The 20,644-nt window shown below is 38.1% G+C and overlaps 1 protein-coding gene across 4 annotated transcripts in view; it reads left to right on the top strand.

Annotated features, from left to right (window-relative positions):
* Positions 1 to 14,271: 14,271 nt before the first annotated feature.
* The window catches only part of arhgap32b (Rho GTPase activating protein 32b), a 246,867-nt gene continuing 240,494 nt past the window's right edge, over positions 14,272 to 20,644 (top strand). For all 4 annotated transcript variants that reach the window (XM_082960293.1, XM_082960292.1, XM_082960294.1 and 1 more), the window contains exon 1: positions 14,272 to 14,757. The gene's annotated coding sequence lies outside the window, so the exon portion shown is untranslated. The remainder of the gene's footprint in view (positions 14,758 to 20,644) is intronic.

Here is a 20,644-nt window from a genome sequence, read left to right on the forward strand (position 1 = left end):
CATACGCCTTTCAACATCCATCTTGGTGCTTTTTAAGCAGGATGTGTAGATTGAGTCTGAATCATGGATGACACTGCTCATGTTTAATTTATGTTTTGGTGTGTTGAACTTTTATACTTTGTTTGCGTATGTATTTTACAGCATAAACATATTACATATTGTGGAGGGCTAGATGCCAAGTCGTGTACCTTAAACATTTAAATGAAGACAAAAACTTAGCTAAAGAGGAAAGTCTCAAAGTTATACTGTGGTTTTATGGAGCCAGGTTAGTGTGTTCGGTTGGACTTTTTTTGTGTCAAATGGCCACCATTTCTTGATTTTTAGTTTGACAGTACAGGACTTGGCTGGTTTATTACCAATTTGTGGCTAAACTGAACCCTAAAGTTACGTTTGGTGCAGACAGCATGATCAGGATATTCTAATAATCAGTTAATCCCCAACATTGCACCTGTAAACACAATGACACTGTTGTCAGTATAGGATGATACTTTCAATAATTAGCATACTAATCTCTTCTGAGTCTGGTGATCTTGAAATCTTCCTTAATTTGTGTTGATCCAACAGGATTTATCGAAGCTGTAAAGATTTAATCAATTCAACTGTTTGAAAGGTAGATATTCAACAGAAATTGTACACGTGAAGTCAAAATCAAGGTGATTTGTTATGGCTGTAGCGTTCAGAAATATGTCAAATGTTTTGCAAGAAAATATGTATCTTCTTATTATGGCACGGCCATTTATTTTCAAACCCTCCGTCAGAAGAATTATATCAAAATGAAGATCCAAAATGCAAGGAACATGTTCTATAATATGAAATATATTTATATATATTGTACATACAATTATAGCATATATTGTCCAATGTATTATGAAATTATCTATTTTAAATAAATTGGACAATATATGCATGCAGTTACATAATATTTTGGATTTCATAAATGAAAATCGTATTTATGTAGAACACTTTTTCCACAAGGGTGACTACTTGCGCCAAAGCAATTGGCAGTGGTTCAGATAAGGAACAATTAATATCATTGTCGAGGTAACTCACACTTTAAAGAGTATCATCTCTCAACTATTGTCCAGTTCTAGTAAGAATATGTAATATTAAATGCTACATGCAATGTTTGTTTTAAGATGCTTTTGTTGTGAAAATGGCCAAGCTATTATTTAATGTAATACTTTCAAAGGGAATATTATTATAGTTTAATTCCTATTCTGGCTATGAATCCTTATTATTATCACAATTTGACAAGTTTGTTAGGTCTAGTTGGGCTGTGTGATTTTGATACTGGAAGCTTATGGCAGATTTGATCACCCATTGACTTAGTATTGACTGTATTTCTAACTTGCAGTGTCACAGTACTGTCATCAGTATCAGAGAACTACTCCGGGCAAGTCATTAATTCTGGTGAAATAACAGCGTTGATATTGGTGCTGAATTTAGTGGCTGGTGAGGGCCAAGGGACATGTGAATAATTAGGACTCGCAACAAAAAGAAAACATTTTGTTTCATGCAAGAAAATAGGACACTCTGTGGGCTCTTTGTTAGCCTGTGCCAGGTTCAATGGAAATCTTTGAAAACGAAGCCTTGATTTTTAAAGAAAAGCACATTTTTTGTCCCTTAAAATAACATCAAATTGATCAGAAATACAGTGTAGACATTGTTCATGTTGTAAATGACTATTGTAGCTGGAAACAGATGTTTTTTTTAAATGGAATATCTACATAGGCGTACAGAGGCCCGTTATCGGCAACCATCACTCCTGTATTCCAATGGCACGTTGTGTTAGCTAATCCAAGTTTATCATTTAAAAGGCTAATTGATCCTTAGAAAACCCTTTTTCAGTTATGTTACATAGTTGAAAACGGTTGTTCTGATTAAAGAAGCAATAAAACTGGCCTTCTTTAGACGAGTTGAGTATCTGGAGCATCAGCATTTGTGGGTTCGCTTACAGGCTCAAAATGGCCAGAAACAAATAACTTTCTTCTGAAACTCGTCAGTCTATTCTTGTTCTGAGAAATGAAGGCTATTCCATGCGAGAAATTGCCAAGAAACTGAAGATCCCGTACAACGCTGTGTATTACTCCCTTCACAGAACAGCGCAAACTGGCTCTAACCAGAATAGAAAGAGGAGTGGGATGCCCCGGTGCACAACTGAGCAAGAGGACAAATACATTAGAGTGTCTAGTTTGAGAAACAGACGCCAACTGGCAGCTTCATTAAATAGTACCCGCAAAATACCAGTCTCAACGTCAACAGTGAAGAGGCGACTCCGGGATGCTGGCCTTCTAGGCAAAGTTCCTCTGTCCAGTGTCTGTGTTCTTTTGCCCATCTTAATCTTTTCTTTTTATTGGCCAATCTGAGATATGGCCAGCATCCCGGAGTCCCCTCTTCACTGTTGACTTTGAGACTGGGGTTTTGCGGGTACTATTTAATGAAGCTGCCAGTTGAGGACTTGTGAGGCGTAATAGCCTTCATTTCTCAGAACAAGAATAGACTGACGAGTTTCAGAAGAAAGTCTTTGTTTCTGGCCATTTTGAGCCTGTAATCGAACCCACAAATGCTGATGCTCCAGATACTAATCTAGTCTAAAGAAGGACCGTTTTATTGCTTCTTTAATCAGAACAACAGTTTTCAGCTGTGCTAACATAATTGCAAAATGGTTTTCTATTGATCAATTAGCCTTTTAAAATGATAAACTTGGATTAGCTAACACAACATGCCCTTGGAACACAGGCGTGATGGTTGCTGATAGTGGGCTTCTGTACACCTATGTAGAAATTCCATTTAAAAAATCAGCCATTTCCAGCTACAATAGTCATTTACAACATTAACAATGTCTACACTGTATTTCTGATCAATTTGATGTTATTTTAATGGGGGAAAAATGTTATTTTCTTTAAAAAACAAGGACATTTCAAAGTGACCCCAAACCTTTGAACGGTAGTGAATATTATTGAAAATTAGCTTTGTTTCTGAGAGAAACCAAGTCCCATTTAAAATGGTACAATTCTATCACTGAATTGAACCGTCATCCCAGTCAAAATCTTTGTCAGCCAAAAGAAACCTATTGAATGACCATGGTCATTTTAGATATTTGCCTATATTGAAACATGAACCACAGCAAATATATTGATACATTGTTGCATTATTTAAACAGTAACTCTACAATACATTGTGGCCCTTAAAGTACTAGCAGAATAATGTAGAAATCAGACGAAAATGCAAACTGGCCTTTTGCAGATATTTGTAGAATATCCCCCTAAGGCTAGCAAGGGCTCTGTGTGTCATATTCTGTTGTTTCTGTACATGTGTCTGCTATGTTAGTAGCTGACTAAACTCAACGGTGAGGGAGGTTTCTGAGGACAAACACTGGTATAAGGCAAGTGTTTCAGCATTGACTTTGGGAAAATCAATGTAATCAGAGCTGAATTCCACAAATCCTGGTCTCTGCTCAACACCGTTGGTGGAGTTCATCAAAATCTTCCTTCGCCAAGGAATTGAGTTCAGTCAGCTACTATGTTAGCTGAATGTAGAGAAGATGGTAGAAACCTCTCCAAAGTTAATAAAGCGGACACAACTAAAGTGTCGAATAACATTAGTGTTTTTGCTTTCAGCAAGCACACAAAAAATCACCAACATTCAAAACATTTAAAATGTTTCAATATTGACCATAATTATCCAGATAGGGGAATAACCCTATTTCTTTTTTTCAGAATGTAGTCATTTAATCATTAATGGCTTTCCCAAGAGATTTCCACAGAGTCAAATTCTTTTGAAGTTTAACATTAAGAATATACTGTAAAGCATGAGGGAAGGGGAGCAGTAGAATGTCCCTCTTGAAAATACAAATATATACAATTTAATGTGCAATGTATATGGATAAACATGTACATAGTGTATAGCAGAGAGATCATTGCATGGTGAAGTGTCTGTCTGAATGTTGCTGTGGAAAGAGAAAGAATGCATATACGATACTGATAATATATATAATGTGTATATATATATGTGTATATATATATGTGTGTATACATATATATATATATATATGTGTGTATATATATATATATATATATATATATATATATATATATATATATATATATATGTATGTGTGTGTGTGTATATATATATATGTATATATATACACATATATATACACAGATATGTATATGTATATGTGTGGAAGAGAAGAGAGGATGTGTAAAAACAAACACTCATTTAGAGGTCATTATAATCAATATTTTGGGGAATATTATACATTTGCCCATATACTGAGTCACTGGATATAAGACAGCTTTTGATATTGAGTATGGAATTCTGTCGCTATCACAAAACTGACAAACCTGAACATTTGAATGAAATAATAGCTTTTTGCTAACATTAAGATGCAATCAAAGCACATACATTGATCCACCTCTCCCACAGTTGGGATTTGAAGCAGAGCCTGCTATTGTATATCACAATGGATAGGGTCACTTCCCATTCAAGGGAATGTGGACAAATGATTGGTTGTCTTAGGCGAAAATATGATGCTTGCCTAATATTTTTGCTTTAATAATGAGTTCAGTGATTCAGACAAAACGAGTTGCTGCCTAATCATGCCACGGACTAAAGCAGTGGAATGTATTGTACCATTTATAATGCTGAAATAAGTTATTTAAGTTCAAGTGAAGTCTAAATATTTTAATAATAATATATAGATATAGTTTTTGAAATTTCAAGACAATGCACTGAATATCACATGTAATAACCAAGCTCTGTGTGTTGTGTGTGTGAATACACTCCGATTTGACTATCATAATAATAATAATAATATAATATATTACATTTAGCAGACGCATTTATCCAAAGCGACTTAGTCATGTCAAAAACAAAAAAATTTGTGGTCCCGGGAATCGAATCCACTATCCTGGCATTGCAAGCTCCATGCGCTACCAACTGAGCTACAGAGGACTGTATTATTTCACCCACTTTATCATGTGTAACTGGGATTGTCCTTTATTTTTTTTAAGATATTTGGGGCATTTGTGTACATGACTTTAGTCACAAAGGAGATATACAAGCTATTATATGATATAGTGGCGCACAGCCGAACTGTACAGTTGAAAATTGTACAGTTAATGACATGGTACTCTCTGTCATTAGCAATAGCTATTTTTCTGGTGTATCTGGACCATTCTCAGAGGTCGTCTGATATCAGTCATATTGGGTTGGTAAAATAACTCCTGTAACACTTTACTTGACACCCAGCGTCATAACACAATATGACACGGTCATAATGTCATAATATGTCATAACAGCTGACATAACTTGTCATAACACTGTCATAACCCATATATTTACACCTGTTGTGACATATATTACATTATCTTATGGCTGGTTATGACACCTACATAAGTGTCATAACCCACATTTATTCAAATGTGTTTTTTCCCTGCCAACAACTTTCCTTTTATTTGAAAGTTTAAGTAATTTGTTGTTATTGTAATTCATTCTTAAGTCATGTTTTTTTTCATCATCTTTTAAATAACTTGCAGAAAATACCCTTTATGACACTGTCAAGAAGCATTATGACCCTCCTGTGTCCCTTTACTTGGAATAAGAAAATACACTTTATGACACTGTCAAAGGCATTATGACCGTCATAAGCCCAGTCATCAGAAACAGAGCATTGGGGTAGGTGCAGGTCTGACATCAATTTGTGCGCAATTGCAATAATTGAATATGGTCAATTTCAGAAAATGTAATATAACATAAAATACTGTTGACAAGTAGGCTATGGTGTAATGGAATGTTTTGCCTTGTGTGATAGGTTTTGTGGGTTTTGACACTTATGTAGGTGTCATAAACAGCCATAAAAAAATGCAATACTGTATATGTCACAACAGGTGACAAGTTAATGTCAGCTGTTATGACATACAATATGACATGATTATGACTGTGTCATAACGTGTTGTGACGCTGGGTGTCAAGTAAAGCATTACCATCACTCTATGTAACAGGAACTGTCATCATAATTGTTTGCTCTATGGAAGAGGATTTGTTCGGTCCTTATTTCTTATAGTACTGGCTTGGTTGGTTTGAACTTAGATATGAGCGCAATTGTGGTTTGCTGTCCCCAAGGATTGATGTTACTACTTCATAGCAAAACATATACTATTAGAGAGCATTGTAAAGCTATGTCTTTTGATACTTGTTGTATGCCTAATTCATTAAATAAGTCTGAAGAGTAAGAACATCTGGTGCTAAAACACAAGTTTTCAAGGACTGTTATTTGAGTAATTATTTTTGTCATTTTACTTCATCTGGTAAAGCACACTTTGTTGTTGTTTTGAATATATATATTGCTGGTGCTCTCCCATACTCCAGTCACTTTGTTGTTGTTTTGAATATATATATTGCTGGTGCTCTCCCATACTCCAGTCTCTTGAGTTCCACACTACATTTTGTAAAACCAAAACATAGCTGTATAACAAAATGCCAAACCGTTATGCCTCCCCAAGAAAATGACAGTATGAGGAATTTGAAGACACTGTACACAGTCAAGTCGAGGCCTAACAAGATATACGGTATACGATTATACGATTATACCTTGTGGGTCACTAGTAAACAAGTAAACACAAATGTGCTAATGTGCTAATACTCAAAAGACTACAGAAGATGCAAGTGAAAGCATACACTTTTGTCACACAGTATAAATAATGTTTTAAAAAAGTATACCTTGTCATATTTTTGTTGTATATGAGAATATGATGCACACCGAGTATATTGCTGAGTGAGTAGGAAGTGAATAGTGTATGGTCTGTTTCAGTGGTACATTGTGACATGAAGCAGACCAATAGATCTCTGTGAGTGACTGAATTCTTCTAAATGCTACAAATTAGTTTAATATTTAATGTTATAAATCAAACCAATATAGAATACAAAAATATTAAATATAGTATTATGTACCAAAGTGGATGGTCAAATCTACATTTGGGGTTAATTGTGTTCATTGTGTATCATTTTGTTCTTTTATTTTTTTTTATACCCATTTGTTTCTTTTTTAGCAAAACAGAATCATACAAGTAGAGAATATTTATATTCCACTGACTCATAAATGCCTTTGAGACAAACCATTTCAGTTCTGTACAAAATAAATAACAAAAAAATTGTGCAAGTGTCATCAGTTTATTACAGACTACGATAAAGATACAGAGTTTTACATCTTGAAGCATAACTGGAAAGCACCAGAATTAGTTATTCACTTAATTTTACCCACAATGAATCGTTCCTGTCAAGTTGGGATATGGGATATGCTAACATGGCTAGCTTGGCCAATGGGGATCATGTAGGACTATGTGGCTCTACAATAGATCCATCATTATACCAGTCAGTTCCCAAGACTACCACAGATCCTCAGCTCCAAATGTTGCTGATAGCCTGCTCAATAACCCTGTATGTTGTCTTAGACTCAATTGTCTTTTGGAAAGAGGGAGAGTACAATGGTTTTCATGCAGGTGCTCCTTTGCATTCTGTATAGCAGCAGAGTACAAACAATTTGTAATCTATATTCCTCTAGTCAACAGACTGTGCAAGTAAGGTATTTTACAGTGCACGTGTACATATTTTCAATGCTGCTTTGAAAAACAATTTTTGTTTTGTTTCCAACTTAGCCACATTGTTTATTGTGTAATGTATATTTGTGTGCCTCTAACTCTCAATAGTTGCAAAGATTTGATATGTGAAGTTGCAGCAGACTATAAAGATGCTCTGGAATTTGGAGACAGTACATGACAGTAACATTTTCGAGAGATCCATAAGTGGAGCATATTGACTTTGCGATTCCATCATGACAACAACTGGTGCTATTATCAATCCATTCTGTGGTGCTTTAAGTAGTGAGTTAACTCCTTGCTTCGCACACATTGTGAGCACCCTGCTTATTTACCAACAAATGATGTTGTAGTCTATTGTAGAACCGTCCTGAAATGGTATATTGTGGTTAGACCTTTGGGCAGTAAACAAACCTTTATTGGTGTTGTACTGGAATTATATTTGATATGGTATTTGACATACAAAAATAGCAATTTCATTGAAAGTTTAGTAAGGTATCAAATGAGGTAAACCTTTAGATAAATTACTTTGCGTCATAGTTATTTGGCAAAGATTCATTGTTTTTGTGTGTGCTGTATGTAATGGATATTACTGTGTCAGAAAAATTAGTGTTGATGCATCAGGGAATAATCAGATGAGATGAACTTACATCCTCAGCGTCCATTTTATGACAAGGCAAATTGATGTGGCATAAATTTGAATCACATTTCACTATTATGACCCCATGGTGTTCTTGGTACAGAGTACATGGGTGTTAATGCTGGACAAAATTAGACATTGATTGCTCTGTTCTACATGTCAAAGTATTGGTCGTCATTATAAAGGTTTTACATGTTTGTACAACACTGCTTGACAAGTCAGTTGACAAGCACTCAACTGCAGTAATGTTAACCCTTTCGGTGTAGCCTCTGTGTATGATTTAAGTCCACGCCATTCCATCCATCTTTTCTCAACATTATACCTCACTAAATGCAATACGAGCATTCAAAGGACTGTTCAGATGTACTTTGCTAAATATTGTTCCATCCTCATTTGGTCTTCCTTATAGCTCTCTGGATTTTTGGGTAATGTTCAATTCTATCTTCTTAAAAAAAGCCGGAGACAACTCAGCACCTCAGAATGCCTCATCGTGGATATCTTCACGTTACTATCAAATGTTCACCTTCATCTGGCCATTTGAGAGCATTGTGTACTCACAATCATCATGCTGCACACTTTTTACATCTGCCGGCACAGACACAACAACCAGAATGTATTGTCATCTACTTCTTTCTCCCTTCTGGTCATTGTAGACGTTCTAAAGCTTTCCATAAACTGGCACAAAGAAATACTAATTCTAATGTACTGGTATGTTTGGTGTTGAAATTTGCAGTAGGTTTACTGACCACTTTTTTTTCTTATTGTTTTGTGTTATATAAAATCATTTTTGAGTAATTTCTGAGCAAATGGATCAATGTCATTTAATGCACCTGTCCATTCAGAAAATATTTTATAGACCATTTTTATATTTATTTTCAAAGTGACTCAAATCAAACCATTTCAATGATTTTCTTTTTTCTTTTAACAACAACTTTTTTCTTTGCTTTTCTACATAAATAATTTACAAATACAAGAGGCACCACCCAGGGGGTTAATTGTTCACCATTTTCTGGTATTATTGTTGTATGAGAAGAAGAAACATGTATATGGTGCTGAACTAAAGCCTTATGTGTCATACTGTTTTTCAGTTTTTCCCACCATTTCACCCGTGCTCTCTGGGCAGACCAATACCTCCCCCAGGAATTTATGTGAAGCCTTAGAAAGGGCATTCTACTAACACATGCCGTCGCAAATGACAACTTGTCATCCTGCTTCACTGACTTTTACATGAATTGTGATGAATCAATCAGTTGTGTTCAGAAATGCACAGAGTGAAAGAAGTCATTCTTTTGGTGTGAAACTATGATTCAGTCACTAAGGAACGAGACAAAAAAATCTAGACTGTGTAACAGCCCATTCAGCATTACAGGGGATGCTTATGTACTGTAAAGGGGAAATGTGACCATGCAAACAAACATGTTTCCTGTTATCTGTGGTTGATAGTGGAGCAGTATGGCGAGGAATCTCATCCAATCTCACGTCAACCTCTAGCCCTTTATCCCCACCTGGCACTTGTGTAGATATCAAAGGATTGGATAGGTGCAAGCAGGCGCAGAGCTTGGGTTTCGCAACAGGGGGGATGAAAAACATTTGGTAGGAACACTAACCCTAACGTTATAAAGGCGTGTATCAATTTAACATTTTTTTTAATTATTATTTATTTTTTGCTGATATGAAGGATAAGGTCCTTATGCTTCCAAAACCATACCGCAAGTGATGCATGTTAATGTTCAGACCGAGGTTCAGGGCTCTTAACAAAACTCCCCCGTACAGAAGACGCCTTCGTCCAATGACTCTTACAGTATGTGTAATGTAATGGAACTTATGGTCATGATTAAGGGCTACAGTTCAACCTAATCATTCGATATAGAACTGCCTACTTTTTCTTTCTCATGCCATTCAAAAACAAGTTTTTAGTTTCCTAATGTTAAGACCTGCCTCAATACAAACAATGGATTATTTATGTTATGGTATACAGTGCCTTGGGAAAGTTTTCAGAGCCCTTGACTTTTTCAAAATTTTCAGAAAAAACACAGTGGCCTCCATTATTCTTAAATGGAAGACGTTTGGAACCACCAAGACTCTTCTTAGAGCTGGCCGCCCGGCCAAACTGAGCAATTGGGGGAGAAGAACCTTGGTGACGGAGGGGAATAATCAGATGATCACTCTGATGGAGCTCCAGAGTTCCTCTATGGAGATGGGAGAACCTTCCACAAGGACAACCATCTCTGCAACACTCCACCAATCAAGCCTTTATGGTAGAGTGGCCAAACGGAAGCCACTTCTCGGTAAAAGGCACATGAAAGCCTGCTTGGAGTTTGCGAAAGGCACCTAAAGACTCTCAGACCATGAGAAACAAGATTCTCTGGTCTGATGAAACCAAGATTGAACTCTTTGGCCTGAATACCAACTGTAACGTCTGGAGGAAATCTGGCACCATCCCTACGGTGAAGCATGGTGGTGGCAGCATCATGCTTTGGGGATGTTTTTCAGTGTTAGGGACTGGGAGACTAGGACAACGACCCTAAGCACACAGCCAAGACAATGCAGGAGTGGGACAAGTCTCTGAATGTCCTTGAGTGGCCCAGCAAAAGCCCGGACTTGAACCCGATCGAACATCTCTGGACCTGAAAACAGCTGTGCAGCAACGCTTCCCATCCAACCTGACAGAATTTGAGAGGATCTGCAGAGATGAATGGGAGAAATTCCCCAAATACAGGTGTGCCAAGCTTGTAGCGTTATACCCAAGAAGACTCGAGACTGTTATCGCTGCCAAAGGTGCTTCAACAAAGTACTGAGTAAAGGGTCTGAATTCTTATGTAAACCTGTTTTTTTCTTTGTCATTATGGGGTATTGTGTGTAAATTGATGGGGGGAAAAGTATTTAATCAATTTTAGAATAAGGTTGTAACGTAACAAAATGTGGAAAAAGTAAAGGGGTCTGAATACTTTCTGAAGGCACTGTATTTTACATTGATTTGTTAGCTGTTTAAAATGTAGACAAAAGGTGTCATTTGGCTGTTCCTTGTATAGGTCTATCTCAAGTCCCGGCAGTGTGTTAACTAAATTGAAACTATTAAAAGTACTAAATAACTTAAAACATTTTTTTATGAACAATAATTTTGAAGACCCTGGTTCCTTCGGCAGCCGTCAGGCCGAGGCCAGGAGGCCCTCAACGGGGAATAGCGACAGACAAAGCTGTACATAGATTTATAAAATAAGCAACACTAGGTCGGACCAATTCCAGAATTGAATGAAATCATATTATATATAAATGTAGCCTTGTTTTATAGTGTTAAATGTTTTTTCTTTGGTACATCATCATTGAAATTATTATTTAAAGATTTTTTAAGGTGGGCCCTCTAGGTGCCACACCCTTCGCCCCCCTGCATTGGCTCCGTTTCTGGCAAAATGTCCAACTAGCCCATCAGAGAACAAGGTAGAGCTGTTACCATGTTGCTGTAGCTATCTGATGCTTTCAGACTTACACAGGTGCCAGGAGGTAGGGCCAAGGGCTCGATTTGGGATTGGCGTCTGTTTTCAGTCCGTTGAATCGCCAGAGAGGCTCATGAGAAATAGCAAATCATGTCTACTGAGATGTTTGTTCTGCTGTCCAAGGTACTGTAGCGTTGTATTGGATAATAGTATCTACTAAAGGCCCCTTGCCTTCTCACCTACATACATACACATTTCATGATGGTTCTGCTGAACTTATTGAGTTGACATTTTCAGATGCTAAAGTCTCATGTAACCTTTACTCTGCTTCAGATATGTTTTGTATTTTGATATAATAAAATTTGACAAAAAAATTACATTTTGTTTTTGTCATTTGTACAGTAGCTCAGCTCTTATTTGCCCCAGGCACCAAAATGCTACTGTACTGCCTTTGGGGACACAGACGAAGCCAAGCCTTTCCTGAGGCAATTTGGTGTGGTGGCCAAAACAATGTGTGGCACTCTTGACGTTTAGGTAGAGTGCAAGACAGCGTTTACCCATTACCTCGTGACAGATGTAGGCCTAGTTGAAGGCTCATCTACTGTCAATGGAAAGCATTGGCAAGTCCATATAGGCAAGCGGGTGCATCATGCACCCCAAAAATCTGTTGGGGCACAAAGTACGTGAGGATGGCTAGGCCCCCCTGTCTGGAAGTTGGAGTATTGTGCATTTTTCAAACACCCCAAACAGCTTTTCCTGCAATCTAGAGGCATAATCATTATGATTAATTCTATGTAAAATGTCAATTTTTCTGCATATCTAAGCATACCTCTTGAGTTGTCTAGCCTCCTGACTGAATGGTGGTTCTATTTCTAAAGAAACTAAATAGGCTTTTCTGCATCTCTGCTAATATAAGGGTAAAAGATTGAAAGGAATGTGAGTCTTATTCAGTACATTTAGTTATTTCTTGCTTTTCTAAAGTCTATCAACCTTGCCAGCAGGCATGCCAGCTAAGATATAGACAAGATAACTACTCTAACTTGATTGATAGCCTGAAATTGCTTCTTGGTAGCTAGTTATGGGGAGATTGGGAACCTATCTGGTCTAGCTAAATCCAACTTCATAAAATTGCTAGGTGGCTTGTAATATTACAGAGAAACAACATCCATTTAAAAATATATACTGTACCAGTCAAAGTTTGCATACACCTACTCATTCAATGTTTTTTCTTTATTTTTGACTATTTTCTACATTGTAGAATAATAGTGAAGATATCAAAACTATGAAATAACACATATGGAATCATGTAATAACCAAAAAAGTGTTAAACAAATCAAAATATATTATAGATTCTTCAATGTAGCCAGATCACCCTTTGCCTTGATGACAACTTTGCACACGCTTGGAATTTTCTCAACCAGCTTCATGAGGTAGTCAGCTGGAATGCATTTCAATTAACAGGTGTGCCTTGTTAAGTTCCTTTGTGGAGTTTCTTTCCTTCTTAATGCGTTTGAGCCATTCAATTATGTTGTGACACGGTAGGGGTGGTATACAGAAGATAGCACTATTTGGTAGAAGACCAAGTCCATATCATGGCAAGAACAGCTCAAATAAGCAAAGAGAAACGGCAGTCCATCATTACTTTAAGACATGAAGGTCAGTCAATCCGGAAAATATCAAAAGCTTTGAAAGCTTCTTCAAGTGCAGTCGCAAAAAGCATCAAGCGTTATGATGAAACTGTCTCTTATGAGGACCTCCACAGGAAAGGAAGACCCAGAGTTACCTCTGCTGCAGAGGCTACGTTCATTAGGGTTAACTCCACCTCAGATTGCAGCCAAAATGTAGAAAACAGTCAAAATAAAGAAAACCCCTTGAATGAGTAGATGTGTCCACATTTTTGACAGGTACTGTATATTATTATTATTATTTATTTTTTAAACAGGACAAATCTTAGTGTGCATGTGTCCCTGTGCCTCCTATGGGCAATATACCTCTGTGGGCAAGCCTCTTCAGTCATTTTGAAGCAAACTATGAAAGGAGACTTTCCTCTCACAGTCATATCTGACATTTTTCTGACTTTTTATGGTTTATGTTTCAACTCAATTCAAGTAAATTTGGGTTATTCTCCAAGGCAACATCTACAGTAACTACCAGTGTAAATGATGGTAATCTAGATGATGCCATTTAGACAAGCTCCAGAGGATGGCAGAGTTGTCGGGTAAAAATACACTACAAAGATGATAATTTCAGAGCTGGGTTTCCAACCTAATTAGTCTATACAGTGCATAATAAAGAATGCATAAAATGTAGCCAACCAGATTTTCCCAACATATTATGAAGGAGTATCCTTGAGGATTATATATTTTTCATTTAAACAAACGTCTTCAGTTCATACAATATTTAGCCTACACCTTGCAGCCAAGTAAAATATAAATTACCTTTTTATTTCTCATTTTGTGTATTAGTGTTTTACAAAATTGCAATCTGATTGATGCGCAATGTCTTGAGACCGAGCATGCTGGTCGACATACACTCATTCCACGAGAGCGCGCACACGGTCACGAACTGTACACCTCTGCGCGTTCTCAATCACGATTCACTCCGCAGCAGATTCTCTCTTGGAAGTGGCGTTACAAATCGTTTAGCGAGAGGCTCCAGTTTGATAGCAAATGTAGCTATAAAACTGCCCTTAAAATAGCTGTAAAGGGAATTTCAGTCAACGTTTTCTCAATGAAGGGACTGTGAAGTACCATCACATTTTAAGGAAGTTTAGATTTACTTACAAAACACGATAACAGCTGCTTGAACATTGCCCAAGAGTCGTGTCCAGCGGGAGTTTTTGAACACACGGACAGCGAGTTTGAGGCGATTTGGTTTATGGAACGTGCCAGTTCAGGAAAAAATGTAGCTAGCTAGCTTAACGTTAGCTATTAGGCTATACACATATCGCGTGTCCTTTTGTTTTAGCTCGGAAGGATCAAGCTGTGTTTATGCAGCTGGCGTGGAAGACACCGGCAGGAGGAGAAAACAGTGGTGAAAAGCGACAGTGATAACCCGAAAAACATCTCATCTCCAGACACCGGTAAACAGACATTTCTCTCACTTCAGTTAAGGCTATGTGTGTGGTTCCATAATCTGATAGATAACATTACGTGCATCAAAACTAGCAATAAGAAAAACGCATACACATGCGCTAACACATCATGACTTGCATGTAGGTTCTAGTCAACCACTGGCTATGGGGCTAATACTATGCCGCTCAACATAACGACTTGCCCAGCGTTTCCCAAAGTCTGTACAGTGGTTAACGATTAACTCATTGAATCAGCTCAACACGGTGTAGTGCTAGGGCAAAACCATGGCTGTGTTTTGGAAACGCTGGTCTTGTTTATCCAGAAATGGCATTACGCTACAGCCTAGCTAACTAACCAAGAATATACGATGTTAGGATGCTAACTAGTAGGGGGTTTGATTGGTAATGGCTAGCTAACGTTACCTCCTTTGCTGGAGCCTAAGTTAACAGAAATATTTACAAAAATGACAAGACAGGGAGGTAACTAAATTGATAATGCAATGCAGTTTATCCTAGCTAGCGTACAGCATAATTGGTAGGGATTTGAAATCGTTCTCAGGAAAACAGATAAATTATAGCCTAATCCAGTCCCAATCCTTAGGTGCGGCAGGTAACCTAGTGGTTAGAGTGTTGGGCCAGTAACCGAAAGGTTGCTAGATCGAATCCCCGAGCTGACAAGATGTCTGTTGTTCTGCCCCTGAACAAGGCTGTTAACCCACTGCTCCTAGGCCGTCATTGTAGATAAGAATTTGTTCTTAACTGACTTGCCTAGTTAAATAAAGGTTAAATAAAAAACGGCTCAAGCCACATAACTAGCTGTTCACAAGACCAGATAGACTAGCCAACTGGAATATTCACAAAAATGATAGTTGATTTAGCTAGGTCCATAGCCTAAGCCTAGAGTAGACGTAGTTGATCATACAATTATTTCTTACTGCACATCTCTTGCCCTGCTTTGTTATCCGTCAAGTTTACATTTGACGCAAAGATGTAAAACAATTGTCAAGTTATTCAATAACAAAACCATGGCGATCTAACAGGGTACCAACATAAGTCTAAGAAGCGGTCACTCTCCAAACTGTCAAGCAAGGCCAGTCTCACCCCCGTAGTAATTTTATGCTCGCATCAGAATGATTTTCCTGGAATTTCCCGCTGACAGATAACATTTGTCTGTTTTACCTATATGCAAAGTTCCATTAATCATCCAAAACACCTCTGCTAAATCGAGGTAATGAATATAAAGTACACTTTTTGCTCATGGTCAACCTTTGATTTATATGGTGGTGTATATTCCCTTATTGCCACTGTATACCTCTTTTGATATTACTAAGGGCTTCCATCTATAGCCTACAGTTTCAGCTAGTCCATGGCACCAATCTGTCTAACCCTAAAAGCATGTCAGCCTTTAAAGCACTTGAGAGTAGCCCATCAATGTTTTACAGAGTAAAACTATATTCGTTCACAATGTAATGAAAAGGTTCAGGCTCTCCAACGTGTGCCTTCATTGACAGAATTTTAAGCAGACAAGTGCATGAGAAATGGTAAGAGAATCCTTGCATTTCTATGATTAACGTGTGCACAAAAACAGCCTGAGTCTAATGGCCCACATTAAGATTGTTACATGATGCACTAAAGTCTCCAAGGCTTCCCTAACCTTTGACCCTAACTAACAAGGAGTTCCTTACTCTTGAAAGATCAGATCATGTTATCACTACCAAGGGACATGACTGACTCTAGTCAATCTTTGTTGGATTTTCCAGTGCCACATCATCTCGGCCTATATCAGCCATCATGGCTAAGAAAATACCGGCCCGGAATTTCCATTCCAGCTGTGCATTCCTACAAACGAGCACAGTTGGGTAGTTCCTGTCTTCCCCTCCCTCCAACTATGGATACTTCTTAGGAGGGTTATCTGTGACCATGTTTCATCGAGGACACAATTAATTAAGGCAATGTTTATCACAGCTGTTATGTACTAAATTATCTTTTGATGTGCCCGTTTCTCTCTAATACAGGAGTCTGGCTGCTGTAAATTAGCGGACACAGTGTGCAGGGCACTGCCGCAGTATTAGGTGTGAAATTAGAAACTGTTCAACGTAGGGCTACATCATAAAACAACTGTGCAGTCTAGTGGAAACGGATATGAAATCTAATGTGGTCCTATAAATTGTTTTCAAATTGTTTATAGCCCATAATTTACACTCTATGAAGCTAGAGATAAAATGAGTTACTTACAGTGCTTTAAAGTATTCACACCCCTTCACTTCTTCCACATTTTGTTGTTATAGCCTAACTTTAAAATAGATTGCATTTAGATTTTGTCACTGATCTCCACACAGTACCCCATAATGTAAAAGTTTTAGAAATGTTTACAAATGCATAAAACATGTGAAGCTGAAATGTCTTGAGTCAATAAGTATTCAACCATTCTGTTATGGCAAGCCTAAATAAATTCAAGAGTAAAAATGTGCTTAACAAGTCACATGCAGTGCGTTCCGAAGTATTCAGACCCCTTGACTTGTTCCACATTTTGTTTCGTTACAGCCTTATTTTAAAATGTATTAAATAAAAAAATGTCCTCATCAATCTACCCCATAATGACAAAGCACATTTTTGCAAATGTATTAAAAACAGAAATTCCTTATTTACATCAGATCCTTTGCTATGTTCTATGAGACTCAAAATTGATCTCAGGTGCATCCTGTTTTCAATGAGCATCCTTGAGATGTTTGGCGTCCAACAGGATTGGTGTCCACCTATGGTAAATTCAATCGATTGGACATGATTTGGAAAGGCACACACCTGTCTATATAAGGTCCCACAGTTGACAGTGCATGTCAGAGCAAAAACCAATTCATGAGGTCGAAGGAATTGTCCGTAGAGTTCCGAGACAGGATTGTGTCGGCACAGATCTGGGGAAGGGTACCAAAACATTTCTGCAGCATTGAAGGCCCCGAAGAACACAGTGGCCTCCATCATTCTTAAATGGAAGTAGTTTGGATCCACCAAGACTCTTCCTAGAGCTGGCTGCCCACCCAAACTAAGCAATCGGGTGAGAAGGGCCTTGGTCAGGGAGATGACCAAGATCCCGATGGTCACTCTGACAGAGCTCCAGAGGTCCTCTTTGGAGATGGGAGAACCTTCCAGAAGTACAACCATCTCTGCAGCACTCCGCCAATCAGGCCTTTATGCTAGAGTGGCCAGACGGAAGCCACTCCTCGGTAAAAGGCACATGACAGTAGGCTTGGAGTTTGCTGAAAGGCACCTAAACGACTCCATATCATGAGAAACAAGATTCTCTGGTCTGATGAAACCAAGATTGAACTCTTTGGCCTGAATGTCATGTCTGGATGAAACCTGGCACCATCCCTACGGTGAAGCATGGTGGTGGCAGCATCATACTGTGGGGATATTTTTCAGTGGCAGAGACTGGGAGACTAGTCAGGATCGAGGGAAAGATGAAAGGAGCAAAGTACAGAGATCCTTGATGAAAACCTGCTCCGGAGCGCTCAGAACCCCAGGCTTGTCCTTCCAACAGGGCAACGACCCTAAGCACACAGCCAAGACAACGCAGGAGTGGCTTCTGGACAGGTTTCTGAATGTCCTCGAATCCGGACTTGAACCCGATCAAACATCTCTGGAGAGACCTGAAAATGGCTATGCAGCGACGCTCCCCATCCAACCTGACAGAGCTTGAGAGGATCTGCAGAGAAGAATGGGAGGAACTCTCCAAATACAGGTGTGCCAAGCTTGTAGTGTCATACCTGAGAAGACTTAAGGCTGTTATTGCTGCCAAAGGTGCTTCAACCAAGTATTGAGTAAAGGGTCAGAATACTTATGTAAATAAGGTATTTCAGTTTTATTTTTAATACATTTGCAAAAGTGAATCTATTTTTTTGCTTTGTCGTTATGGGATATTGTATGTAGATTGATGAGGGGGAAAAAAGTATTTAATACATTTAGAATAAGACTGTAACGATATATGATGAAAAGGTCAAGGGGTCTTTTTTTTGTGTGCAGTAAGTGTTTAACATGATTTTTGAATGACGGTCTCACCTCTGTATCCACAAACATACAATTATCTGTAAAGTCACTCAGTCGAGCAGGGAATTTCCAACACAGATTCAACCACAAAGACCAGGGAGGTTTTACAATGCCTCGCAAAGAAGGGCACCTATTGGTAGATGGGTAAAAATAAAAAGAGTAGACATTGAATATCCCTTTAAAAATTGTGACGTTATTAATTACACTTTGGATGGTGTATCAATACACCCAGTCACTACAAAGATACAGGCGTTTTTCCTAACTCATTTGCCGAAGAGGGATTTCACAATGATGCCAATGGTGACTTTAAAACAGTTATAGAGTGTAATGGCTGTGATAGAACTGAGGATGGATCAACAACATTGTAGTTACTACATAATACTAACCTAATTGACAGTGAAAAGGAAGCCTGTACAGAATACAAATATTCCAAAACATGCCTTGTGTTTGCAAAAAGGCACTAAAGTAAAATTGCAAGAAATGTGGCAAAGAAATTAACTTTATGTCCTGAATACAAAGTGTTATGTTTGGGGCACCACTCTTCATATTTTCAAGCTTGGTGGTGGCTGCATGTTATGGGTATGCTTGTCATTGGCAAGGATGAAAGGAAACGGAGTAGTGCTCATCACAGGCAAACTCTTAGAGGAAAACCTGGTTCACCTTTCAGCAGGACAATGACCTGAAACACAAGGCCAAATATACACTGGAGTTGCTTACAAAGAGCTTGAAGAAAGTTAAAAAGAATAATGTGCAAGTGTTGTACAATACAGGTGTGCAAAGCTCTTAGACTTACCCAGAAAGACTTGCTGCCAAAGGTGATTAGTATTTTTTTGACTCTGGTGTGAATACTTATGTAAACTAGATTTCTGTATTTCTGGGCTCCTGAGTGGCGTAGTGGACTAAGGCACTGCATCTCAGTGCAAGAGGCGTCACTACAGTCCCTGGTTCGAATCCAGGCTGTATCACATGTATCGACGGGGTTGGCCGTCATTTGTAATTAGGAATTTGTTAACTGACTCGCCAAGTTAAATAAAGGTAAAAAATATATAATTTTCAATAAATTTGCACACATTTCTTAATATGTTTTCACTGTCATTATGTGTTGAGGGTTAAGAAGAACATTGAATTCAATTGAATTCATTTTGAATTCAGGATGTAATACAGCAAAATGTGGAGTAAGTCGAGGTATGAATACTTTTGGAAGGCACTGTTTCTAACTGCAAAAACAAGGGAGGCCATCTTTCCAATTCCTGTTTTCCACACAGACTGAGTCATGCCAAATAGCTGCCACTGTGCTAATGACAAAGCAGAAACCTTTAGTCACCATACTCATTTTAGTGGGATTTATGTATTCATTAGTGTTGTGTGGTTTGACTCATAACCGTGGGGCGGGCGAGTTTAGGGTAGGGATGGGCACGAGTACTCGAACGGTCGTCAAAACTCTATCTTTAATCAGAGATTACATAATTTTTCTTAAATACTGTAGTACTACATTTTGTTGTCCCCCTTAAAATGTAAATGTTGTCTTGAAGATGTTATTTTGCTTTGACTCTAGTGTTCTATTTGTGCATTTGCAGGGCACAACATAAAAGCAACCATGCCAAGCATCTGTTTTTCCTGAAGTCCCTTTCCCCGCAATGTCGCACACAGTCAATTGCGTTCCGACTGCTCCCTCTACACACACATGCTGTGTGCACACAAGCTAGTGTTAAATGTGTTAATCAATTTAGAAAATTCCAAAACAGGCAGAATAAAGTATATTGAACATCTGTATATCGAAAAGAGATTTAGTTTTGTAACCCTGAAAAAATGATTTCAACTCTACAAATTGAGCCACAGATGATCACTTTTT

Source organism: Salmo salar, chromosome 13 (genome assembly GCF_965601325.2).
Source record: "Salmo salar chromosome 13, fSalSal1, whole genome shotgun sequence".
In the NCBI taxonomy this organism is placed as follows: Eukaryota; Metazoa; Chordata; class Actinopteri; order Salmoniformes; family Salmonidae; genus Salmo; species Salmo salar.